The sequence below is a fragment of the Sus scrofa genome, chromosome X (assembly GCF_000003025.6).
Source record: "Sus scrofa isolate TJ Tabasco breed Duroc chromosome X, Sscrofa11.1, whole genome shotgun sequence".
Lineage (NCBI taxonomy): Eukaryota > Metazoa > Chordata > Mammalia > Artiodactyla > Suidae > Sus > Sus scrofa.
This window is the reverse complement of record NC_010461.5, coordinates 84972962-84979673: the sequence shown is the minus strand read 5'-3', so window position 1 is coordinate 84979673 and position 6712 is coordinate 84972962.

Genomic DNA, 6712 nt, shown 5'->3' with positions numbered 1-6712 from the left:
AATTTTTCTACCTTACAGCACAGTGACCCAGTTATACATACATGTACACATTCTATTTTCTCACATTATCATGCTCCATCATAAGTGACTAGACATAGTTCCTAGTCAGCAGAAGGAAGAAAATCTGCTATTTTTTTTATTATTACTTGCCTTCTACTCTCTTTAGTTTTATTAGCTTGTTCTGTCTCTGAATTATACACTTAGTGAAATAATTTTAAGCTTTTCTTCTTTTTAATATAAGCATTTAAGGCATTAATTTCCTGAGAGTAATATTTAGTTGCACACCTTGAGTTTTGATGCATACCATTCTCTTCCAATCAGTTGTGGTTTTTAGTTTCAGAATTTCTTCACTGACATGAGTTGCATAAAAGTGCATTTTCCACCTTTGAAACATGTTTTTTTCCCTAATCATCTTTTTTTTTTAATTTTCTTAATTTATCTACATTGTGGTCAAAGTGATCTGAAGAAGATATTTTTAAAAAATTCTTCAAAGGAATTTTTTAAGTTTTTATTTATATTATAGTTGATTTACAGTGTTGTGTCAATTTCTGTTGTACAGCATATCGACCCATTCACACACACACACACACATATATATATATATATATATACACATTCTTTTTCTCACACTGTCTGGTATATGGTCCAATTTCATGAAAATGTTGTGTTGGGGAGTTCCTGTTGTGGCTCAGCAGGTTAAGAATCCGACTAGTATGCACGAAGCTGTGGGTTCAATCCCTGGCCTCGCTCAGTGGCTTAAGGCTCTGGCATTGCCATAAGCTGCAGCGTAGATCACAGACGCGAACTGCAAAGCAAAAGAGAAATTCATTTTATTTACCCCATCATTTTTTACTAAACTTGGGAGATATTTTGTTTGCCTCTGGTTCTTGATCTCTAAAATGGGTCCAGGAGTTCCCATTGTGGCTCAGCAGTAACTAACCAGACTAGTATTCATGAGGACTCGGGTTTGACTCCTGGCCTCGCTCAATGGGTTAAGGATCCGGCGTTTACATAAGCTGCAGGGTAGGTCGAAGATGTGACTTGGATCCCTCCTTGCTTTGGCTGTGGTGTAGGCTGACAGCTGCAGCTCCAATTCAACCCCTAGCCCGGGGACTTCCATATGCTGCAGGTGCAGCCCTAATAAGGAAATTAAAATTAAAAGATTAAAAAATGTTATGTTGGCTTGCTGAAAATTCTGTAATAATTTGGCATAGCGTTCTATATATTCCATTAGGTTAAGCTTGGTAATTGTGTTGTTCAAATCTATATCCTTATTAAATTTTTATCTGCCTGGCCTAAAAACTACCGAGATAAAATTGTTTAAAACTCCCACTATGGTGTTAATTTGTCAGTATGTCCTTATAGTTCTGTAAATTTTGCCTTATGTATTTTGAAGCTATATTGTTGGGCATATTCAAAATTAGAATTTCTGTAGTCTTATCATGACTTGAAACTTGTAACATGACTTAGTGACCGCTTTGTTTGTAGTAATGATATTTGCCCTCAAGCCTATCTTTTTTTTTAATTAAAATTTTTTTTTAATTTTTTTGCTTTTTAGGGCCAACCTGAGGCATATGGAGGTTCCAAGGCTAGGGGTCTAATCAGAGCTACAGCTGCCAACCTACACCACAGCCACAGCAACGCCAGATCTGAGCCGAGTCTTAAACCTATACCACAGCTCACGGCAACACTGGATCCTTAACTCACCGAGCAAGGCCAGGGATCAGACCCGCAACATCATGGTTCCTAGTCGGATTCATTTCCACTGCGCCATGATGGGAACTCCCAAGTCTATCTTCTTAATACAGCTATATCATCTTTCTTTTGATTAGTATTTGTCCGATATCGCTCCTATTGTTTGACTTTCAACCTTTGTGGGTCTTCATGTCATAGACACATCTGTTGTAAAGAGCACTTGGATTATCTTTAAAAACCTGGTCACGCTTTTTTTTTTTTTTTTTTTTTTTTTTTTTTTTTTTGCTTTTTAAGGCTGCCCTGGCGGCATATGAAAGTTCCCAGGCTAGGGGTCGAATCAGACCTACAGCTGCCAGCCACATCCACAGCAATGCAGGATCCAAACTGTGTCTGCGAACTACACCGCAGCTCACAGCGACCCCAGATCACTGACTCACTGATGGAGGCCATGGATCAAACCCACATCCTCATGGATATGAGTCGGATTCATTTCCACTGTGCCACTATGGGAGCTCCCTGTCTTTTAGCATCAGTTGTTTTGTTATTTAAAATATGGTTCAATTTCTTTCAGCCATTTTGTGATTTCCTTATGTACTATTTTCTCTTTGTTTTTTTCTTGCCTTCTTCCATATTAAAGTTTATTTTTTCTTACTCTATTTTTTCTCTTTACAGATTTTAAGTTATAGCCTATGTTCTTATTTTTAGTAGTTATCTTTAAAATTCAAATTTAATTTGTAGTCTATACAACGTCCTTAAAATGTTTTGACTCTGATTATGTCCTGCTAACTTAAATGCTAATTTTAAAGCATTTTATTGAAATATAACATACTTACAGAACATTGCACGTTACGTACAGCTCACCAAATTTCTACAAACTGAACACATTATTTTTTTTTTCTTTTTAGTGCTTCACTTGTAGCATATGGAAGTTCCCAGGTTAGGGGTCAAATCAGAGCTGCAGCTGCTGGCCGACGGCAGAGCCACTGCAACACTGGATCCAAGCTTCATCTGTGACCCATGCTTTAGCTTGTGGCAACCCACTGAGTGAAGCCAGGGATCAAATCCCCATCATCATGGATACTAGTTGGGTTCCCAACCTGCCAAGCCACCACGGGGACTCCTGAACACATTCACTAATCAGCACTGTATCAAGAAACAGAATATTCATTACCAGTACCCCAGAAGGCCTCCTCAGATACTCTCCTAGTCATTACGGGCATCCCAGACCGTAAGGGTAACCACTATCCGAGCTCTAGCCATAAGTTATTTTCACCTGTATTTCGGCCACTATACAGATAGTCTGTACTCCTTTGTATTTGGTTTATTTTGATCAACATCATGTTTGCAAAATTAATCCATATTGTGGTTATAATTATAGATCATTTATGATCAAGATTGCATAGTATTTTTTTTTTCTTTTTAGGGTCACACCTTTCTATAGGGTATATATTTAAGAGTGGAATTGCAGATTAAGGTAGGATACTGCCAAATAATTTTGCAGAGTTCTAGTTTCTCTACCCTTCACCCATACTTGGATATGTGCTGTTTGTAATCTCTTTCAGTTTTGGCTTTTTAACCCCACAAAGTAGATATTATTTTCTATTGTTAATATTTTAGATTTATCAGTATGTTTTCCTTTTGGAGCTTCACCATTCTTTATTCCACTTTTTTGGGGATAACTGACACACAGTGAAATGCACAGATCTTAAGCATAGTTACCCTTTCTTCTTGAATATCAGACCTCCTTTTGGGATTATTTTTCTTTTTCCTAAAGCAGTTCATTTAGAAACTTAGAGAGTCTGTTGGTAATCTCTGCTTTTTATTTTTAAAATGCTTTTATATGGTCCTCATACTTTAAAACTTTTAATTATTAAAAATTCAAACATATTTAAAATCAAGAGAATATAATTAACTCCCATGTACCTCCCGCCTAGCTTCAACAATTATCCAATCATGCCAACTTTCTTTCATCTTTACCCCCACTTGGATTATTTTGAAGGAAATTCCAGATATATCATTTCAGCCATACATATGTCAATATTTATCTCTAAAACATAAACAATTTAAAAATTAAAAATAACCTGGAGTTCCCTTCGTGGCTCAGCGGAAACAAATCTGACTAGCATCTGTGAGGATGCAGGTTTGACCCCTGGCCTTGCTCAGTGAGTTAAGGATCTGGCAATGCCCTGAGCTATGATGTAGGTCACAGACGTGGCTTGGATCTGGTGTTGCTGTGGCTGTGGTGTAGACCAGTGGCTACAGCTCTGATCTAACCCCTAGCCTGGGAACCTCCATATGCCATAGGTGAGGCCCTAAAAAGACAAAAAAAAAAAATTGAAGATAACCACAATATCATTATCATGCTAGGAAAAATCAATTCTTTGATACTTGAGATCATTGAATATTCAGTGTTATATGTTCGTATTTCTCATGTCTTTTAATTGATAAGATTCTTCCTCCATCTTTTTTTCCTTGCAATTTTTTGTTCAGGAAATTGGGTTGTTTGTCCTGTTGTGTTTCCCTGAGTATGGATTTTGCAAATTGTATCCTTTTGGTTTCATCTGAGTTCATCCGAACGCAAACCAACTAGCTATGTACAATCCTGAACCAAAGAACACACTTATATAAACTGGGCCATCAAAATTTACACTTTATTTCTTCTAAAGTTATGTAAACAATGATGTCATAACTCCATACAATGTGAAGTGCTAGGTAATCAAGCACCCCCCGTGTGTCTATTTATTCTTTTTTATAGTGTTTTACATGTATATCAAATAGTGACTTAACTAACAAAATTTAACAAGAAGATCAGATATCAGAGGAGATCGGGTGCATTAGGGTGGTATGGACATAGATGAGATGGTCAGTATCAGAACTGGCAGACAATTCTAAAAGTGAGGATAACTTTAACTACTTTTTTTAACGTGTCATTTCTTAAAAATTTAAATATAGTTGATTTACAATGTTGGGCTAATTTCTGCTATACAGCAGTAAACCAGGATAATATTAAGAAATGTGTTAACATGGGGAAAGGTAGATGGAAAGTGAAAATTTTAACTTAAAAACATATTTCTTTCAAAAATCAAGTAGAAGCTAGGTGTCAAAACCCCTCTTCTATAAATTATGGTGTTTTTAAATTATATAATAAAGTATTAACTTAATCTGAATTCTTTGGAGAGGTTTTAAACAAATACTCAATGTAAATAAATCCTTTTAATAGCTCTTATTTAAATATACTCATAGAATGCTGATGACAAGGCAGTGTTCTTAATGCACATAACATAAATGCAGTTAATACCACTAAGCAAACAAGACATATTTGTTATCCTGTGATCATAGATGAGTCACTAAGTAGAATAATTAATCACAAATAAGTAGGCTCACTGACAGTTCTTCCCTTGCAAGGCAGTTAGAAACTCTAAATTTATAAGCTATGAGTTTATTCTAGCTATAAACAGACACAAGTGTCAGAGTATTCAGGAAATTTGTGTGCAGTTAACCTAAAATGATGACCATCTTATATTTTGGCATATCTTTATCATATAGGGGATTGGGCAAATATATAAAGTGAAACCAAATATCTACAGATAATTTTTTTTTTGTCCTTTTGCCTTTTCTAGGGCCGATCCCGCGGCATATGGAGGTTCCCAGGTTAGGGGTCGAATCGGAGCTGTAGCCACTGGCCTACGCCACAGCCACAACAACGCGGGATCCGAGCTGCATCTTCGACCTATACCACAGCTCACGGCAACGCCGGATCCTTAACCCACTGAGCAAGGCCAGGGATTGAACCCGCAACCTCATGGTTCCTAGCCGGATTTGTTAACCACTGAGCCACGATGGGAACTCCTCTACAGATAATTTTGAAGAATGTAATACTATGAACTATTTTAATGGAATAAAATTTAAAAATAAGATAATTTCAATAACAGGTCACTGCAACATCAAAGAATAAATTATCTTAATTTCATCAACCTGTAAAATGGCTTTGCTTCATTTTGCAATGACTAGAACTTGTAACTTTAATAAGTAGTATTATCATGATCTTAAATCATGTTGGAAGGAACAGGGCTTTACAAAGAGACAAACAATATTCGTGATTTCAACAAATGTTCTCTTTCATGGAGTTCCCATCGTGGCTCAGAGTAAATGAATATAACTAGCATCCATGAGGATGCAGGATCAATCCCTGGCCTCGCTCAGTGAGTTAGGGATCCAGTGTTTTGCCTTGAGCTGTGGTGTAGGTCACAGACATGGCTCAGATCTGGAGTTGCTGTGGCTGTGACGTAGGCCAGCAGCTACAGCTCCAATTCGACCTCTAGCCTGGGAACCTCCATATGCTGAGGATGCAGCCCTAAAAAGACAAAAAATATATAAATATATTCTCTTTCAAAAGCAGGGGAAAATGAACAGTGGCGCTTGGATTTTGTAAGTGACTCTATTTGATTTGAAATCTCCATTAATCTCAGATTAACAGAACTATTATTTATATTATTGTTATTATTGTCTTTTGAGGGCTGCACCTGCAGCATATAGAAGTTCCCAGGCTAGGGGTTGAATCAGAGCTGTAGCTGCCAGCCTACACCATAGCTGCAGCAACACAGGATCCGCGCTGCATCTGCGACCTACCAAAGTTCATGGCAACACTGGATCCTTAACCCACTGAGCAAGGCCAGGGATCGAGTCCACGTCCTCACGGATACTGGTCAGGTTCATTCCCACTGCACCACCACTTGAACTCCATATATTAAATTAGCAAAGTTCTTTGCACATGTGCAAGTAACCATGGGGCTATAAAAATGAAAACAAGGACTGGTGGGGGAGACAAATAAATCCTGCTAGCTGTAAGGAAGAATGGCATACAGGCTAAAGCTCCCTTAGAATACTTCTTTCCTACTTTCCTGGCATTAAAAAAAAAAAGCTCTCCTTTAATGAAATGCATCTTGGCTCCCACTCTAAAAACCAAAGCAACATAATGTAAGCTGTGTGAACGCAGAGACTGTATCTGCTTATTTAC